The sequence below is a fragment of the Passer domesticus genome, chromosome Z, assembly GCF_036417665.1.
Source record: "Passer domesticus isolate bPasDom1 chromosome Z, bPasDom1.hap1, whole genome shotgun sequence".
NCBI classification, from domain to species: domain Eukaryota; kingdom Metazoa; phylum Chordata; class Aves; order Passeriformes; family Passeridae; genus Passer; species Passer domesticus.
Window position 1 is genome coordinate 5,199,106 of NC_087512.1, and position 21,548 is coordinate 5,220,653.

Below are 21,548 nucleotides of genomic sequence, written 5' to 3' on the forward strand. Positions count from 1 at the left end.
ATGGGATTTTGTGGAGTTTTGTTTATTATTTTGTTTTGGTTTTTGGTGTGTTTCTTTTGTTGATGTTGGTTTTTGTTTCATTTTGGGGGTTTTTTGTGGGGTTTTTTGATGGTTTTGGTTTTAGTTTTGTGCGTTTTTGTTGTTCTTTTGGTTTTGGTGGTTGTTTTTTGTTGTTTTTTTTTTTTTTAAATAAAACTCAGCATGTGACTTAGAAGCTCAGACTTGTGGGTATGATCCTGTGAAAATTTGAGACTCTTGAAGCCTTTTCATTTTACACAGCTCTTTGTTTATTTTGTTATAAGAAGACAGTCTGGCATTGAAAGTTTTAGGATTTACCTCAAATTGGGAATTTAAAATATCTGTGCAAAACCATGAGTTCAATTTCTCTAGGAAAATTATGACATATTGACTAAACCTGTAAGTTTACATAAAAGTGCAAGAGACCCTCTATTAATTGAACTAAGGAGTGTCATTAAAATACTTAACAGACAGCAAAAAAATATCCAGTGGAGAATGCAAAAGGCATCTCAACATATGCCAAAGATCAGGAGATGGAGAGAAAACAGTCACAGTCTAGTGCTATGTCTACCCATTCCAGTAACCACTAGAATCACTAGTAATCAGTGCTATTTTTTCCCCTAAAGGAGATGCAGAGAAATCAGAGAGAAAACCAAGTACAGAATGAGAATTACTACTTTTTCAGTTTTTGCTGAGCTAATAATTTCACAGATAAGTGTTATGCAGTAAATTTTACTAGTCTTTGTAGGAAATATGAACATCTGCAGGAGGAGAGTAAAGAACAATTGTGTCTGTACTTGGTGTGCTGAATAAGGTCCACACAGAAAGTCATAAGGTTACTGAACTTGCTTAGTTCAGGAAAAGAACAGGTCTGCATTAAATCTGACTGTGAGGAAGTAAATTGGATCTGCCTATGGGCAAATATGGAGAGAAGTGGAAAGGGGAAGGAACTCTTCCTTCTGCATCAGGAGCACATGCAATCACTGTCATCACACTCTTGGAATTTTGCTTTACCTAACAGTGACTTGTTCATTAGGAGAAACTATGCTACTTGCATTCCATCGGCCAAATCTTTGTACCTGGAGTTGAATAAGAATAAAAATGCTATTAAAAATAAGTAAAGGAGAAGATAATGTATATTAGAAAGGGCATCTCACTTTTATATTACATAGGTTCCATACAATTAATATATTCCTCTAGTCTCCAGCTAGGGGCTTGGTTTAGAAGTTCATAGGACTAGTTTAACAGACTAATGTGGGCAAAAAAACTAGCTCAACTTCTGCCTTTCCAAATGTGTAATATTTGGTGCTTTGCTAGAGGCCTATGGACTGTTTAAGGAATAACACAGAACTACTGTGTCAGCTGGGATGTCCTACAAAATTTAGAAAATAGGGCAATGGTATCCTAAAACTCAAATACTCCCTATCTAATAATTGTTTCATATCTATATCTATATCATCTATATCTATATAAACACACATATATACATATATATATATGCACAAACTGACAGTCAAACTTAGGAATTTATATCCAGATAAACACACCAGCAGTGCTTTTCAATAGCTTCCAATGAAATAATACTTTCCCTGACTATTTTTAAATGGCACTAAGCCTCATGTCTCACTTTAAAACTGTTGCATGGGAATGGTGTCTCAGCAGCTTCGTTTCCAAATTTCAAATGCTGCTCATATTGTGAGGATTCAGAGAATGATCTATCAATATCTCTGCAGCTCTAGAACCAAACTACTGCCAAACTAACTGCTAATTATGATCCAAGCTTACATGGTTCATATCAGAAAGATGTTGAGGAATTCATGAAAACTGATGGAAATTAAATACATGTCCCAGCAGAGTCTGACATTGCTGCTGTCTGTGTTGTAGTATTGCATAATGACTGTAGAAGCTCCAATGTCCATTGCTAATTGCTAAGATGGTTGTTTTTGGAATGTAGTCTATGTACAAATATAAAGAATGAATGATGAATAGTTTGGAATATATTTCTCATTTTCCCCAGATTAATGCAATGGCAAAAACAAAACAAAGTTTGGAATACTAAGAGTATGAAAGTTGTCCCTTCTTTTACTCCAACAGATCAGGAGTACAATTCCACCCAAGACGACACTGACATAAAGTCAGCACTGAAGGGAAAGAATCAAGTTCTAAAAATGAAGTGACAGCAAGCTGCAGTGAAGGGAGCAAAATCAAGGAGGCAGAATATTTATCACCTGTCTGTTAAGTTATCTGTAGCAGCAGAATGGCTCTATAAAGGGCTTTATCACAAATACTTACATAGCCCCATTAATTATCTAAATATCACACAATCTTTTATATTTTAAAGCCCACAAAATCTGAAAGAAGGAAACCTTATCACTCCATTGAGAACTGAGAAACTGAGGCAAAGGCAAAGGCATTTCAGAATATACCAGAAAAGATGAAACTGAACTGAAGTGCCAAAGTCCGAGAAATGTATCCTAACTAAGTCATTATTCTTTAGTTACTGACTGTTAGACTTGAGGCCTGGATGTAAATTTTTGTAAAATCATAGAATCATTTAGGTGGGAAAATGCTTTGAGGATAAAGTCCAATTATTAATACAGCACTGTAAAACTCACTAGCAAACCATCTCCATGAGTGCCATACATGTGTTTTAAATACTTCCAGAAATGGTGATTCCAATGCTTCCCTGGGCAGCTTATTCCACTGACTGATAAATCTCTTAGTGAAGAAATTTCTCCTATTATACAATCAAAATTTCTCTACATGAAACATGAGGCCATTTCCTCTCATCCTGTTCTTGTTCCCTGGGAGCTGAGCCTGACCACCGCCCCGGCTGCCCCCTCCAGTCAAGGAGTTGTGCAGAGCCACAAGGTCCCTCTTTTGCTCCAGACTGAGCCCCCCCAGCTCCCTCATATAGTGTTCTAGAAAATTTTCCAGCTGTTTTGTCCTTCACTGGCCATGATCCAGCATCTGTGAGTCTTTCTTGTCATTAGGGATAGAAAAATGAACACAAGATTCGAGGCATGGCTTCACAAGTGTTTGGCACATGAGGGACAGCCACTGCCCTGGTCCTACTGCACATCATTTCTGACACAAGCCAGGATGTTCTTGGCCCTCTTGCCTATCTGGGCACAGCTTGGCTCATGTTCAGCTGCTCTCACCAGCACCCCCAGGTCGTTTCCCACCTGTATCTTTTCAGCCTCTGGTGTTGCATGGTATTGTTGTGACCAAGGCCAGGACTAAACCTGTGGATTTCACAGACACATACAGACATAACACAGCATTCATTGCCTTGACCAGGATGCAGTGGGGTTTCCAAATTCTTTAGTTAATAAAGATTTGCTCATGGGTATCTTCAAGGATTCCTGATTGACTTAACAAGAGTGGCATCCAAAATTTCCTCAGAGACTACTCCACCAGTTCCCAGTCTCCATTAACTCTGCCTTCCCCTTCTTTCCCTTCAAGAAAAAGGGGAAAAAAATGGAATAGACAAAAAAAAAAAAAAGGTCTTTTAATTCCTTTTCCCACTGTGTGACCTTGCAGAGTTGTAGGAGTTAAATGGAGCACAGTTTGGGAACATCCATTGTTCTAATCACAGCTGCTCCAATACCATATTGTCAGTGAAATGGAAAAGAAATTAGCAGCTCATTTTGTGCGACGTGAACTTTCTCTCTCGCTCTCCTGCTTGATGAGAACACTCTCTTTGATAAATCAGCCATCATACCTTATTGCCATGCAGAGACTGGAAGTAAAAAAATGTCAACAACATTTTTTCCCTGAGTCTTCTGGAAGCAATCAAGTTTCACTGCAGCAAAGGTAATGCTTAATTTTCCATCGTCGTTTTTTTGGCGTATAGAAAGTTAACAGAGGACATATCTTTTAAAGCTACAGAAATTGATTGGACTTGCAACAGACGAGACGTCGGCAATGAATGAGATAAAGAGCGGATTCGGCACATTATTGCAAGAGAGGTTCCCATCGGTGCGTACCATTCACCAACTTGTGCACAGACTTCAATTAGCAGTTAAGGATGTGTTGAAATATGTTGCAGGAATTAGTCATTTCGAAGTCTTGGTAGGGAAACTAAATTATGTAGTGTTTGCAGTCAGCCAAAAAAAAAAAAAGGAAACCATGAGGAAAGAAGAAAGAAAGGAAACTCAGCAAGAAGTAGCTGGATGGGCATATGTGGTATCATTGAAGCGACTAAAGAGCAAGCCAGTAGTCAAGATGTGCTGAGTAGCCTGCATTTCCAAGACAGTAAAGGCTATCTTAAGGTCATAAAAATAACTGCCTAAACACTTCACATTTCCAAGAGACACTTTAGAGAAAAAAAGGATCTTTTTCTCACATAAAGAGGGTGGGGTTCTTTTTAGATCCAAGCAAAGAGTGTTGGAAATTTACATTCTTTAGAAAAGTTTTCTTTCCATGGAACATGTCTTAATATGCTGTCACCACTCTGGTTACTCATTGTGTTGCATTGTATTTACTCACTAATTAGCTGTACAACTGAAGAATGTTCATTAACAAAAGGAAAAAAAGCTCTAGAACAGACTGAAATTTTCGTTAATGGTTTTTCCCACTGTTGAAAATAAAAGTCAATTAAAATATATGCTGTACATACATATGGTAGATTTAGAGAAAAGTCTTTTTTCTTAAATTATAAAAGCTGATATGATGGATTCGTGCACTGAAAAATGTTCTTCAAGTAGAACTGTGTGGGTGAGCTTTATTGTTTGGTCTAGTTTTCTTGTTTTTTTTTTTTTTTTTTTTTCCCATGGTAAAAGGAGGATCAGGGTCAAATTATCAATAGAGCATTATTTGTTTCCTCTTTATTAAATTCTATTGACTTTTCCACAAAAAAAGTTCGCCCAGGCTATACCCTCATAGATGCCTAGGACAAAAAACCCAAAAGATTATCAAAAGTCACTAAACCATTTTCTTATCCCAAGGCTAGATCAGCTATATCTGAACTATTGCTGACAGCTCTTTGACGTAATTGTTCAGAAAAACCTCTTGTGTTTGAGTGCCCATGACTTTTCTAGTCAATCCATCCAAATACTTATTTGCCCTCACTGTTTAAACACTCTCCAACCCCCCTATTTTTAGCTTATCCTTTCTCTTGCTAGAGCTGAATCCCTCCTGCTTTTTTTTTTCCTTACCTGTTATAAACAAGAGGAGTAATTTTTTCTTTTCCTTGTTAAAACAACTTTCAGCATATTTGGATGACCTAAGGTAGCCATGACAGAACAGTTATTCCTAAGTGTTTTCAGACTGAAGGAAACCAAAGGATGCTTTAAAGAAATTGCATGGTAATTAGTAATGAAAAATTAACCACTTCTGGGATAACTTCCTTACAAAAGTGCTAAAACAAACTCTGCAATGTTTTTTTGAATTTCACAGAATGTCCTGGTTTGGAAAGGACCTTAAAATCACCTGCTTCCAACTCCCTTCTATGGGCAGGAGCACCTTCCACCAGACCAGATTACTCCAAACCCTATCTAGCCTCCATTCCAGAGACGTAGTATCTGCAGTTTCTCTGGGTATTATTTTCCTCACCACCCTCACAGGAAAGAATTTCTTCCTAATATCCAATCTAATTGTACTTTGTTTCACTTTGAAGCCATTTCCTTTGGTTCTGTCACTCCAGGCACTTGTAAAAAGTCCCTCTCCATCTTTCTTGTAGGCTCCATTCTAGTGCTAGAAGGCTGTGATTAGGTCACAACAAAGCTTTCTCTTTCCTGGCTGAACAATCCAAAGTTTCTCAGCCTTTCCTTATGGGAGAAGGGCTTCATCACTTTAATCATTTTGCTGTCCCTCCTCTCGACTCACTTCAGCATGCCTATGTCCTTCCTGTGCTGGAAGCCCAGAGCTGGATGCAGTGCTCCAGGTGGGTCTCACCAGTGGAACAGAGGGCAGAATCACCTCTCTCTACCTGCTGGCCTCACTTCTCAATTAAACTATAGAGCTTACAAGACTTGCATTTGAATGATTTATGTCTATATTAAAACAGGTTTGTGTGTATTATAGTCCATGAAGCATTTGCACAATGCTTAGAAAATGGTATTTTAATCTGTAGGCCTGATTCGATCCGCCGATGCCAGGGGAAAACAAAACAAAAAATAACAATCCAAAACAAACAAACAAACAAACAAACAAAAACAAAAACCCCCAAAAAAACCACAAAAAAACCGAAAACAAAAAACCCCAAAAAACAAACAAAAAAAAAAAACCCCACAAAAAACCAAAACAAAAAAACCCCAACCAACCAAAAAAACACCAAAACCAACCAAAAAAAAGACAACCCCCCCCAAAAACAACAACAACAAAAAACCACACAGAAAGAACTTCATATAAAACTAGTAGTGTAAGCAAGAAGCGAATCAGACCTCATGCCTCCACATAAAAAAGATTTAAGCTACTTAAGAGATTTACAGCAGACACTCGCACATCAATGTTATGAAGGCTTTTTAGCTGCAAATATTAATGAACTCCCTTTGCTAAAACAGACTGACTATTGAACATCTGCAAATGGGAGCATGAAGTTTGAACCTTAGACAGTTCATTAAACCAGTTTGACCCAAAGCCAAATTGTTCAATGCTGGCTTACAAAAGGTAAGAGAGACTTTCTGCCAGTTGGAAAACAAATGAATCTCAGCACTGGTTCTATAAAGATCGACGGTGACTTAAAAATAGCCTGAGGTTAATATTATAAATCTTTCTAAAAGAGATTTGAGTGCATATTCTTCATGCCAGCCTTGGATCAATCTCGCAAAGCGATATCCTTTCAAATGACACTGATACAAAATATCGGATGCTGTAAAAAGTGAGACTTATTATCTGGCTAGACATCTTTTCCTTTCCCACCAATGCAACAATCACCAGAGCACCTCAGACAAGGCCAGTCAGCACCAGCTGGACGCAGCTCAGGCTGGAGCTCTGGGTGGCCTGATGCCTGAATACACTATTACAACAAAATAAATAAGTAAAAAGGGTGTACGGGAAGGCAAAGGAATCACTGCAGACAGGAGCTACCTAGGGCAATGTGTTGTGGTGTGCAGAAGAGACCAGAGCCCAAACCTTCCAGGGTTATACTAAGGGTGAACCTAGGGTTAGCCTCACCCCAGAAAATGTACTGATCAAAATAGAGTCAGTGTGCTCCAGCCACACCACTTGCTGTTGCTGCTGTTCAGCTAAAGGGGGTAGAGGGTTCTGTCAGCAGAGCAAGAAGCCTCATTCAGGGGCAGCAGTGGGAAATGGGGTGATGCTGACTATGCTAAAGTCACCCATTATGGCTGGTTTTGCTCCACTGGAAAGTTAAACTATGCCATTTTTTACCCCTCCCCAAGGGAAAACTGAGGCAGGTATTTCTCAAGCACTATTTCTTTCCCAGGTTGATTTCTTTGTCTGTGTCTTTTCATACACAAGGATATTTCTGGTAGCTCAAATTTGTGTCTCAATAACTAGATACTGATAATTTATTTCTAGACGATCATGCAATTGCATTTGTTCCATCCATTTGTCTGTCTGTTGCAACAAAGTAAATATGCATAGCTGTTACAGTACAAATATTATGGATGAATGATAAATGCTGCTTATGGTTGGTATTCAAGGAGCCTCAGCTCTGGTGTGCCACCCCACATATCATCCTATCTGTGGCACAGGAAGATATCTATTTATAGTGGACAATGCTCTACAGCTAGACCTCTTTATCATAATCTGGAAGTAAGAAATCATTTTCTGATGCCAGATTTTCTCATCTGAAACAGCAATAATCACCATTCATCAATGGTCTGTTTCCCAAACTTCAGACAAATTTGCCATTGGAGGTGGCAGTGCAGGTCCCAGTGCTATCCACAGGCGATGTCCATAGGCATCAGAGAACTGAAGCAACCCCCTGCATTTCACAGCAGTGGGGAAATTATGCAAATCACAGTAACATATCCTGATGTGAGAAGGTATTTTGGCTGTGCTGCAGTAAATGTTGTGACATTAGCCTCAATGGTGAATGGGCATCACTCATTTTCAAGGTATTTTAACTTTTGGGGTTTTTTCCTGCATAATTTCCTCGAGCTGAAAGTGGCAGAAGCTTTGTTAAGCAGTATGCCACATGCCTCTGAGATTTTCAGCTAGCTGTTTTCACTCACAGCTCCTCTGGGGATTTCCAAGCAGGGCTGCATGTCTGGAGCTGCTGGGAGCATGGGGAATAATCTCTATCACTGGTAATCTTTTCCATACAGGACAGACAATGCAGGTCTCCTCCATCATTAGAAGAAATCTGAAAAATTCTTCAGTTTTAGTTTTGTTCAAACCCATTCTTCACTTCTACACAAAAGCCCAAAGGGGGTGAACTGATCTTTTGTGAGACTTTGCAAGAGCAGAGCATAAGAGGCTGCAAAGAAGTCCATTCTGTGCCATGTTGGTTTGTGAGACTCCTTGTCTTGTACTCTCACTCAACAACTCAGCTCTTTCCTCTTCTTTAAACACTGATACAGGACCACCCATTGTCTAAACCACCTGTCTTTAATTCTTTCTCTCAGGAATTTTCCCATTTCAGTCAGGTTCTGCAGCAGTGGTATACATGTCTTAAGTAAGCTTTCCTCTACCTATGGTCAGAAAAATAAGGTAGAGTTCACAGTTTCACCTTCACACACATACATCCAGTGCCTTGCAGTTTTCTCACGAGGCCAGGTGAGTGTGCTGTCTGCATGGGATTTCAGTGCTGAAAATACTAATGTAAATAAATAGGATTTTTTGTGAGATGGGATGGACAGTGCTTGCTATGCCACAAGCAGGACACACCACGTACAGGAGTCTGCAACATGCATGAGTGTTATTGCATACCTGAGAGCAAACTTTAAATGAAGCTTGAGATATGGTAGTGTTGTTGAAGGTAAAACCTGGTCACTAAATATAAGAAAATGCACATCCTTAAGACCAGAAAAGATCTCTCTTGATCTCTTATGGTAATACTCTTGGGACTGCAAAATTCTGTTAGGTTCCTTTTGTATAGTTATCAATAGGTTTAGGGCTTATGAAAGCCACAACCTGGTTAGCTTTGAAAAAAGTTGTAGGCACTTTATTTGGTGAACAGAAGCATATTGATGGCAAAGCCTTGTCTTCCACAGTGCCCCAACCATGGCCTCATAGTCAGCCCTTAAGTCATAGCCATGGCCTATTCAGTTCTTGGCTTTTCTCCTGACAGTTTTTCTCCTGACAGTTTTTCTCCTGAGATTAAACTGGCACTGAACTTCAGTTCAAAGAGAGTTTTGGGAACTCTTGTTTCATGAAAATTACAGTAAGATGAACAACAGTCTTTTTTTCCCGTTTTTTTTTCTTTTGAAGAGATCAGAACGGCAACATGATAGAAAAAGCTTTACTTATTGGGGTGATAAAGATTTGAGAGGAGTGGAGATGTTTACCTACTTCAATTACAGCATCCAGAAATGCTTTCTAGCATTCAGTTCACAGATTAAGGCACTTAAACATAGATTTTCATAAGGAGGTATCTACAGCTGAAGTGAAGGGAGTCTAAGCTCCCACTATAGTCAATGAGAAAGAAGTCATTACATTTAATGAAACTTAAAGGTTTATTCACTTGGTCAAATACAGAAATTAATCCCTTTTGGGATATGTTTGAATAAACTGTCATACATCCCCTCTATTTTTATAGAGGAAGATTATTCATTCTCTTATAAGATAGGTGGCCAAAGGCAGACCAGAGTAATAATTCATTGGTCATGCTGATTTCTTTTCAATAGTTGGAAAATCCATAAAGTGTATAGTCCAGTCCTGAGGAGTTTGGTTTTTTCAGACACTGGGTAGCATGTTAATGAATTGCACAAGAAATACTCTCCATTCCATATCTCTAGTCATGCATAGGTGGTCTCTGTATTAGCAGACAACAGGATATTTCTTAAATTCTTGTTACATTTTCCATCTGTCAGTGTATTTGCAGTGCTGCAGAGCACATTGGATCCACTTCTATTCACTGGGGCATCCCCAGCAGAACATCTCCTTTGCTCTCTGAAGCACCTGTCTCATAGCACAGAATCCAAACAGGAGCATCCCAGAACTGACAGCCTTGACACATAGGAGTCTAATATTGCAGTCTAGACCTAGAGCAGGTTGGGAATTTCCAGAAAAAAATTTTCTTCGGGAAACAGAAATTCCACCTAAGCCAGTATTTTTACTAGGAAAGCAGAAGTTCTAATTTGTGGGGATTTCTGTTGATATTCACAAAGGGTATTTTTTAGTTAAAAACTGATTTAAAAAATTTGAACACATAGAAGTGGAAAACTCTAATAATGAGTTAATTGGGATTGGACTTCTAGTTTGGCCTTCTCTTTGGGATTTAATTTGTGTACTTACTGTTGTTATTGTTATGGTTTCTATGGTGAGATTTTTACTGCTTTTGATTTCAGATTAACAAAATCTCAAGATCATGCTCACTAGGTTCACTTCAAAACTCTACCGTTCTTCCCTGATTTTAGGGCTTCTGTGTTTCTGAGATGCCTTAATCTTGAGAGGGATGATTCAAGGCCAAATGTCAATCATATTTGAAAAATAATTTACCTGAGTGTTTCTGAGAACATACCTGTATGACACAGTTTGGAAATCGTGGTTGGCACAGATCTAGAGAAAGAGAGAAAATGATTGAGATTTATTTATCTCCATCTCATCTCCAGTGTTTGCCTCCACCTTCCTTGCTCCTGGCTGTGACTCCTGGGCCAGCTGGACTGCCTCTTGCCTGGATAGTTCCATCCATCATTTGAAACACTAGTGTCTGGAAGGATTTTTCATCTTCAGCACTCCTGCCTGTATTTGTAGTCAATAGCATTGTTGAGAGTGACAGTAAGTGTTGTTCCTACTTGGAAATTAAACTAAATTAAACTAAACTAAACTAAACTACCCATACGGTACAACCAAAATAGTTTGCATAATTGTTGTCAATGAAATAAATACTCTGATGAAAAGAGCAATATCAGACCTGGTCAGTTTATTTTTTTAAAAAACCCAAAAAACAAAACCAACAAAACAAAACAAAACAAACCCCCCCCCCCCAAAAAAAAAAAAAAAAAAAAAAACAAAACAAAAAACAAAAAACAAAAACAGAAAACCCAAAACAAAACAAAACAAAAACAAAAAACCAACAAAAACAAAACAACCAAACCAAACAAAAAAAAACAAAACCAAAAAAAAAAAAAACAAAAAAAACAAAAAAACAACAACAACACAAAAACCCCCTCAACTTCCATTTTCAGCATGGGAAAAAATAATGGTTACAAGACACAGTTAATTTTAAGCTAAGGAAATGCTCACAAAACCATTCTCATGTTGTGTCAACCAAATATTTTCACAGTGTAGAAGAAAGGTGAGTCTAAGACAGAATATCAAAGAAGCAATAAAGAACAGAATGAGTACAACCACCTCATTCTTGTGAGAAAATAAATCTACCAAATCCCAGAATATTTCAGGACTAAATGACTTTTTTTCTAATACTATGTGTTTGTGTGTAAGTAGCAGTAGGTTTGAGGTTTCTTTTAAAGGGATTGCAGGAATTCTCTAAGTGTCATCACAGCCTCCACTAAGAAATTACATATTTGTACCAGATAGGAGAATAGAAATTGGGTACCTAATTGTCATAAGTCTTTCTGGTCCCATGTCTAAAATGCTTTTATTCAATCTGGATGGACTGGTTCTATTTTGAAAATGCCCACAGAAATCCTGCATTTATCTGTATAAAAGGAGCATTCACTACAAACCAAAAAACCCCAAATGAGCAAAAACTCCAAAAAGCAAACCATCCCCTCCCTGTCCTTCCCCCTCCCCTCTAGAAAAAAAAGGAGAATGAGAAATACGGGAAAGGAAAAAGGGGAAACTACAATGTGTGATATTATGTATTGGAAAAGAAAAAAGGCCCCTGTTAAGTCTCCCAAAATTAACTTGCTTTGAAATGACTATAAATAGAGAAGGTTTTTATTTTCCACAACATTTCTTGAGGCATTTTTCACTTCACCCAAGGTCTGCAAATAGGCTTTAGTTTTTGGCTGTTGGCTTGTAGGTTGTTTTGTTTATTTGTTTGGGGTTTTTCGTGTTTTTTAGGAGGCATTACCTTTTTGTAGAATGAATAGGAAATCAGATTACAGCATCTATTTGTGTTGTCACTATGCTGACCCTTCACAAATTTTAACCTATGTTTTTTTTGTGCAGATGACTTCCAGCTCAGGATTCCAGGCTATCAGCATTGTAATCTGTGAGGGAGCCTGGCTCTCCCTATTATGTCTAAAAACCTTCTGACACAGCTGTTCCAGCCGTTTCAGCCCAGCAAGATAAGTGCTCATATAAGGAGGGAGAATAAGGAAGAAAAGGCCATTTCCATTAGAGACAGCAAGAGAAAAACACATCAAACTTCCACCATGGTTAATAATATTTATCTCTATAGAATAAAATTAAACTAAAAAAAAAAAAAAAAAAAAAAGGAAAGACTTAAAAACATACCTGGATAATGGTACAGCAGCAAAACACACATATTTCAGGAACTCAGTGGTCAGCTTTCACATAATTAGAAATTTTCTTTTAGACATCAGAATGCAGCTGCTGAGGTGATGCAGAATTAATTATGTTGGAAAATTAGATTAGCTCACTACATGAGGAATCTCCATTAAACAGTCTTAATGATCAGGCAGAAGACATGGTCTATCGGAAGAAATAAAAACAGGGTGCAAGAAAGATCATCCATTGTTTATGATAATTTTCTCTGTCACATTCAATCAATGGAATTCATGTGCTGTAGGGTCAGGAATGGGATGTTTCTTATGTCCTTCCTGGGTGACCCTGTGGAACCTCTGAACATTTTATGTTTTAGCTCCCCATCTCTGAAATGTGACCATTATTGAGAACTGGCCAAAACCAAACCTAAAAAAAACTACAGAGCTACAAAGGATGTGGAATCATTTCAAATGTTAACAAAAATTTGTCTAATCAACAATTCAATTTGTTGGTTTTGTTTATTTTTTTTTAATGCATGTATATGTTTCTCTTTCTGTTAACTCTGAAATCTTTAGGAAAATTAAGCAAATGCAGAAAAGAACTGTTTGTAATGTAACTAATTCCCAGCAAACTTCATGAACGTATACACCTATATAAAACCTAGACCTATGAAAAGTGCCTTAACAAATATAAATGTTTTGTGTGTGAGCATAACTAAATGCCAGATAATCCACAAAGGAAGTGTGTATCAAAGAAAAACATTTTCATCAATAGTATCTTACATGAAAGTCATCAGACCATAAGAACCTCTAAGGGAAACCAGAATGCACAAAGTTGGAAGGTGATGGAAGGAGTCTCTTGGCTTTCTGTGGAGTCATGGACAGCCAGATCCATAGTGCCCAGACCCAGGGGTAGCTCTGATAGGAGGACAGATCTGTGCAATTTAACTGGAAGATATTCCAATGACAAGTGAATGCTATGGGAGAGGCTGGAGTTTGAACACTGACTAGTGTCACTCTGTAAAAGGTCTATCCCACTCACCAGTGTCTAAACAGTAGGCAGCAATTCACAGTGCAATATCCATATTTCACTGAAAAAAAATAATTAATGTGGAAAAAAATTAGGTGTGTGTAAAAAAAGGCAGAAACTGTTAGCATAGCTTAGTGAAACACCAAAAGTCCCAGAAGCTCTAATCCAAACATCACTGGCTTTGGGCCATCTTTTATAATTTTTTCCCTTTTTCAATTTTTTTCTTTTTTTTTTTTTTTTATTTCTTTTTTTCCTTTTTTAATAGGAAGAAGTAAAAATGAAAGAAAGTAGAAAAATATTTTTTAAAAAGTTAACCCTTTATTCACAAAAAAATTGTGTTTGGAACAGAAATTAAAAATGAAAGCTTAATATATAGAAAATTTCCAGTAGTTAGATTTTCAGCATATAATGATTCATGGTTAATGGACCTTAGGGCAGAAGTTAAATGTTTACTAACTTACTGGTCCATCCACTAAGTCACCACTTTTTTATAAATGTTTTCTTGCCCTTCGGATTATGTTATTTCCAGCAACTGTTAAAACTATGTAGAACTTTAAGAATTTATTAAAAGTGAAGAGACCACTTATTTTGTTACAAAAGCACTTAAATAAGATTTTGTTAAAATTACTTACCTATCAAATTTTTCCCCTGTATTCTGTAAACATGGAATAAATGTTTTATTTAGGTTATTTCCCTCCACATTTGCTTGGTATGTGTTCTACCAGAACCCAGTTTTCTGTGGTAAGACTAACTTAATTGTATCTAAAATTTTAGGAAAATCACTTTTACTAAATGGTGGCAAACAATGGGGAAAATAATTCAGGGATATTTCTTCTTCAGTGAAAAAAATACAGTATCATCATTATATATGAAGATTTTACATCACAGACTTAGGCAAATCTCTGCAAATCCATTCAATTTTTGTTTAAGCTTTGTTTAGATTGCACAGATATTTACAATTTGAATTGGTCCCATTAATTTTGGTACAGAACACATGGTAGTATGCAAAGTATTTACCCACATTAATACATGATTGTTACAGTGCTCATGAGACATGTTTATGCCAGTCACTTCAAATTCTTACTGATTAAAATATTGCTGCAACACCATCATTTATTCAGGAGGACTGAAGATCCATAGCTGCTGATCATCTGACTGAAATACCCCTTCTGTCCACAGCCAAAAGAGCCTCAGCTGGTTGTCAGTCAGACAATAATGTTTGGGCTCTTGGCCCAGCACCTGTAACATTCCCATTGGTGCAGCCTCAAAGGACTTCATCCCACTCACCTGGTTTTCCTTAAGGTACAAGTCCCCCCCTGCTACCAGCCAGGATCACTGCTGTGAGGGGATAGAAAATCAGACACAGGATTTTCTGTGGGCACATAGGCAGCTGAAGGGCAGAACTCATATTTTCTTCTAGTGAATACCTTAGGCTCATCGGTTAGTGCCAAAAGAGGGAACACCAGTATTCCCACTGGTTTCAGAGACGCTGCTGTCACCAGACTCTACTTACAGGGTTCCTCTTAGCAAAGTTGTGCTCTTCACTTTAGCAGAATCAAGTTAAAGCTGGTTAACCTCTGCCTTCTTCAGCTTTCCCCTCTTAAGATGCAAATAGTCTTTTTATTGGTCTTATTGAAGTGCTATGTGACTGAAAACATTTCTGCAAGAAAGGCATATGATCCCTAGAAAAAGGTATTGTATATGCCTGTCTGTGTATACAGCATTATTTATAAATGCTTTAGCAAGTGGGGAACTTGCTTTGGGCTTTTTCTGAATAGAAGTTTCTATATAAATGCAAATTATTTATTTCTAGTAGTAATATTTGTTTTGCAGGCAAGTTTATTTTCCTTTTGTTTTCTGGCTCTGAAAACCCAACAGATTCCACTTCACCTGCATTTAATTCAAAGTTTGTTTCACTTATGCCCACAATCTCCTTGTTCTATAGAAGAAATTGCTTTCAATTACACATATATCACAGCACTTAAACATTAGTCTCACTTTCCTTTGGTTAATAACTCACCTTATATTCTAACATCCATCAACATAAAATCAGCATAACAACTTTTATGAATCCCTTTATCATCAACACATTCCAAATGCTTATACAATTCACACTACAAATTCACATAGGAACTGGCTTAATAGCCCTTTAAGTTACTATAATATTCACATCCTTTCAATCACAGAATTATCGTTGGTGTTTTCAGACAAGACCCTTTTTAGCCATTTTAGGTTATTATCTTGTATTTCTTTACACCCCTCAATCTGGATCTGCATGTCAATGGAGCTGGTGCAAACTGGTGTGAAACCACTGTTTTTTATAGACTTACTCTAGGCTTGCACCAGCATGAGTGATTGAAACTCACCCGGGCACTGGTAGCACTTTGTGGGAGAAGGAGGCTGAGAAGATGGAAAAGGGAATGAATTTCACAGGATTTCTGTGGGTTTTCACCAGGTAGCAGGCTTTCTCTGCTTTAAATTTGAAAGAGATTTCTTTTTATTACCAAAAACATCTCGATCACTGGAATTTTTCAGCCATGGGTTGCTGCACAGAGCTAAAGCCATTGTTTTTACCATGAGATTTTCATTCCTCTTGCTCACTCTCCTTTTCTGAGCACAGCTCAGTGGTTGTAAGGTCTGGTTTCCCATCAGCAACACACGTACACCTCCTATTGAAGTCAATGGGAGTCGCATGCACATCTGTCAGGATAATCAAGTCCCAAGTTTAGTATCACCATCAATTTGAGGCTTAATTTTATCATTTCCATAGGCCATCTGGGCCTTTTCCCTGTTGGAGTTTTCACAGTGACTCTGTCTTTAATTTTCTTCTTCTTCTGTCCCAGTTCAACAACTCTTTCTTTTTTGAGGGTCCTGCTTTCCACACCTCTCTTTCTTCTCCCCAAACCAAACTTTGTTCCCATAGTCTGCACAAAAGCTCTAGAAACAGCCACAAGTGAGGTGTGACAGAGAGACTGCTAAGACTTTTTTCAGGCATTGTTGGCTAGTATCCTGCTCTATTTTTAATTAATAGCAATTATTAATTCATTAATTCATGCTGCATTAGCACCTCGAAGCTCTATTATGAACCCCCATTGTGCTTATTAATGCACACCCACATAACAAGCTGCTAACTTCACGTTTTGGAGCTTTGTATGAACAAAAAAAAGCAATTACAACTGCTACTACGTTAATGGCCTGATTCTTCATCCTTATACAGTGTATATGCCAGAATATCTCAATAGGAGTAAAGAGAAACCATGTTTCAATATGCTGGATTTAACAGTATGGTGAATATTAGAGAATATTATGTTTTACCACAGAATAAGTAAGTTTTCCACTCCATGTGCGACACAGTGACAGGGTTCCCCAAAAGACATGTACTTAAATAGAGGAATATATCTGGTCCCTGATTATCTCTTCAGAAGACAAATCAATCTACATAGAAATTATCCACTGGAGAACAGAGTTCTGAAGCCTTAAAAGCAGCTAGTTACAAATATATGACGGTGTCAAGTTGTAACAAGTTTACATATTTCCATGTTTTTTGTTGTCCAAACGTTGTCTGTGAATCCTTAAATGCTTGTAAAAATTTATTGAATTCATTAAGATAACCCTGCAATAATGAAAATAAGCCAGTGTTATTCTTTGCCTAATATCCCATTATGTTATGAGATAATTGGGAGCCTAAATTGTCTCGAGACCACATTCATGTTGATTCTTATCCCCTACTGATTACAAGAACGGTATCCAAACAAATTGTTTTCCTTCTTTCTTTTCCCTTTTATTAATTTTTTTCCTTTATTTTCCTTTTTTTTTTTTTTTTTTTTTCTGTTTAGAAGAGACAAACTCAGAAAAAGAAGAGGTTATGACCTCTCTTTCAACCCCAGAAAGTCACGCATTCAAGGTCAATGCATCTCCCTGAATAATGGCTGAATAATTTTCTTACTCTGAGATGTAAGGTAACAGTAAAAATCTTCCTAGAAGGGGAGAAAGGTGGTAGTTTGCATACAAATAATAACAAAAAATAACAAATAATAACAACAAGATAATTGAAAGTGCAAGTCTGAGTGGACACCAGAGGAGTGGCAGTTTGAAATGAACACTGATCTACTTTGATGCATTCAAAAGCTGTCTTACACTCTTCCTCTTATATTTGACGTGTGCAAATATTTGGCCCTTTCTACATAAGCTAGATTTCCAAATTTATATACCCAAAAGTCATTGTCAAGTAGTTGGATCTTTCTGCTGTTCACGATTGATGGATCAGACCTCTGGAATTTAGATTTCTCTAACAAAAATTGCTCTTCAGAAAGATTTGAGGATTACCATATTAAAGTGTATAGGATACCCAAGCGCTGTGGCAATAGGAACTCTAAGAATAATGAAAACATGCCCAAAGATATGCAATATGTCCAGATAAAATTTAGGATCTAAAGGCTTCATCTTCCAATGGAAAGGATTTTTGTAGGCAGTTAGCTTCCAAAGCTGAGCTCAAAACTGTGTTTCCTTAAGAATAAACTGTTCCTAGCAACAAATAATTTGTTAATTGGGACATAATTTGTTCATAATTTGTTCATAATTTGTTCAGTTGGTGGTTCAAGGACACCCTTCTTTCTTTGCACTACAGGGAAATTAAGCTGGGAGGTACAGCATAAAATTTACAAGTGAAAATGTTTTCTTTGCTTAGGGATGATTGTCATGGGTAATTTCAAGCCTTTTTTTTTTAATCTTTATGGTAGTGGAAATTGGAGAAAATCTCAAAAAGCTTATCTAGTGTAATTTTTAAAGTCTCATATTCTAATATCCAGGTAGCACTGTACTCCTGTGGTCTGTCCTGGTTGTAGAAGACCACCAATATCTCTATTTTATTATATCACTCCATAATTTAGATTGGGCATGCGATTTTTTAATAGTGATGTGATGTTGCAGACATCACCACACCTGGGAACGTGGAGCTCTTTTATTATCTTGCAACATATGGAGAGTTCTGCATCCTCCAACATTCGTTCATCTTTCCCTCAAGCCCTGGTGTGAGGAAAGTGGGATGTACAGCTTCAGACTGTAGGCCAGAAGCATTGTTCAAGATGCTACTGATGCTTTTGGACTCCCATATTTTTTTCCCAGGTGAATTCCTGAGATTTTTACCCCTAGGGAGGAGCTGGGAAATAGGGTGCTGCTCTCCCACTGATGTCACAGAAGGCACAGACAACTTCACCCACCCCCCCTTAATAGGATTTTTTCCCCCCTGTTCTTTCCCCCTTTTAGCTACAGCAGTAAGTGCATTAAAGAAGTACATTTAGGTCACTTCAGACCAGAACATTAAAACAAATGCTGATAGTTCAAGGTTAATAGATGCATAAAACAAAAGTAATTCCATGTCAAAACTGAGATGACAGGTGATTTGACTTGAGACTGCCTTGCAATCACTCTTTTACATGTGCTCGGTACTGAGACTGGCGGAAGGTGTTATGTTTCTGACATTTACTTGTCAGAAAGGTATGACAATAGAAATTGTTTCTATCTGTGCTGGTCCCAGATGTTAACCTTCTAGCTTTATTTTGTAATTGGGGTACCACGGAGCTTTAACATTTTCTATTGATTCAATAGAAGTGATAACATTTCCAATCATAAGAAGGCATTATAGAAATATCAGGCAATTCACATATCAAAATGTTTGATAGCTGGGCTCACCACATTAATTTCTGTCACCTTTTCTAGGAACCCTTTATCCTCTTTTTAATACTGAAGGACACCTGAGAGTAGTTTCTGTCACTTTTATTGTTCAATAAAGTAGACAAAAGTTTCAATTAACAACCAAGGAGCCTCTAGGAAAATATGAATGAGAGTATATTTTATTCATTTTATTGTATTTCTTTTTTCTAATGCACCAGCTGTGACTTCTAAGCCACACCTCACAGGAGAGAGGGGGAAAAAATTGATATAAGCTTATACAGTCTGAGGTCCATATTTTTAAAATAACTTTGTTTTAGCTGTGGGAGTCAGGTGTTACAAATATTTTGAAAATTCAGCCTTGCCTCTGGATGCCAATAACGTAAAGACTGATATGACTGTTAAGGTTCAATTCAGATTAAAAAAAAAGGGCAAATGTTATATGTGGTGTGTTATGTTAAGAATAAGGTTCAAGGTTGGTATCCTTTGTAAAGTGGTGCCTTTCACCAGCATCCTGTTTAAAATCTTGTATTCTTGGTCTACATTTAGATATTTGGGCCATTTAACAACCAAAGGTTGGCCTGCTATGTTCCAGTGCCGTTTCCCTGACACACATCCTCTCCTGCAGTCAGTACTGCCAAGAACATAGAGGTAGATATCATGACCAGCCTGTCATTTCACCCTCAAAAAAACTCTCTGCAGAAATAATCCCTTTGGGTTTTAATACAATGGCCAACCATTCCACCAATCCAAGACGTATAAACACAATATCGCTTCTGGTCAAATTGTTCCTTGAATACACCCCACCTGGGTGCTACACCTCTGGCTGAACAGCTGGTGCAGGAGTGTGGGGTTACTCCCTCTTTGCAGGTCTGAAGTCTTCCTGACTTCATACAGATTTAAGAGCATCTTGGTTATCACTCATTTCAAAAGATATGTCCAAAAAGAAAGGCCAGTAACGAAATAACTAATGATTCCTACTTGAAATATATGTTTCTTTGAGGTTTTAATTTCAAATCTGCACATATATTCTGGAACAAATATTAGAGTCTAAATAATTGTTTGCATATTTCCGTGAAGTTTATAAAACACCTCAATAATATAAAACATCTCATTCCCTCTTTTCCCCTTCATCTGCAGCTTGTCAAAAAAGAGAATTTGTATACAATTTCAGTCCATCTAAAAACCATCAATGTATAAAACAGGATAACCATTCCAGAGTACAACAAATATAAACACAGTACAATAGGCATCAGTGTCATGGAAACATTTGTTAAATATTGGAAAGAAACACTCCTTACCACTGTTCAAACTGGCTGACACGTGATTGCATCTGGTCCTAGTTGTCTTATTTTCTCTTCTTTCTCATAGCAGGACATGCAAATGCTGTGAAAGAGAAGTCTTGCCTCATGTTGAGAAGCCAAATGGCCTTTTTTCCACCCTTCTTTCCCTTTTTTCAGCAGAGACTCAATCTACTTCTATGTAAAGGGAGCTGTAAAATCAGCTAGTTGCAACATAACAACTCAACTTCTGTGTGGCTTGATCCAAAAGGATTTAATGATTTTGACCAAAAGACTCTCTTCTATTCTAATTTCTTCTCCCTCATCACAACATGAACCATCAGTTCCCTGAAACACAAACAACACATAGGCAAATGTTTTTTGGTGAAAGTGCAGCCCTTGAGGGTAAGGGGTGCCCATCACTGTCACAGCTCCATGGTAAGGACACATCAGAAAACATCATGTCAAAAAATGATGTTGGGCTGAGATTTGGATCATTTCAACGTGACTGATGATTTCTAGATGATATGGGGATTGGGAAAATCTTGCAGTAATTTTAAGGAGTGAATGAGTCAAAACTGGTAATGAAGACATTAAAAAGATTTATTAATTACATAATTATAAGTCTAATTTCAAACACAAAACACAGTGGGCTTTTTTTACTTAAAGCATGAGACATTGAACCTGATGTGTGCAGCATTATATGAATAACACTGAAAATATGAAGAGAAAGAAAAGTTTAACTAAGAATCAACAAAATTTTTTTCATTGGAACTTCATAATAATTTTTCCTTTATCTGTATGAAAATTTATAGAGAAAATCTAATGTTTCATGATCATTCAGAAGGTAATATCTTTCTTTTGTAAAAGTGGAGAATGAAACCAAAATTACCTATTGCCATTACTGTTGCTATTGAAATTCAATCTGGTGTCTTGAAGATGATGAAATCCCAAAGGAGGAAGATTTAAAAGTGACCCATTGCTTTTCCAACCTATTTTTTTCATAGCTCAGGGACATCATATGGAAGGTTTTAGGAGAAATGAAAGCACCATCTCTGATAG

General features: G+C 37.4%; 1 long non-coding RNA gene across 3 annotated transcripts; it reads right to left on the reverse strand.

Annotated features, from left to right (window-relative positions):
* Positions 1 to 9,710: 9,710 nt before the first annotated feature.
* Positions 9,711 to 14,829, reverse strand: LOC135290968 (uncharacterized). 3 transcript variants are annotated; one of them, XR_010353801.1, is made up of 6 exons: positions 14,621 to 14,829; positions 14,169 to 14,298; positions 13,549 to 13,597; positions 12,517 to 12,714; positions 10,613 to 10,650; positions 9,711 to 10,133 (listed from the first exon to the last, which is right to left on the reverse strand). It is a non-coding gene; the product is annotated as an uncharacterized LOC135290968 (long non-coding RNA). The 3 variants fall into 3 exon arrangements; XR_010353803.1 differs by having other exon boundaries at positions 10,613 to 10,833; XR_010353802.1 differs by having other exon boundaries at positions 14,558 to 14,829.
* Positions 14,830 to 21,548: the final 6,719 nt, after the last annotated feature.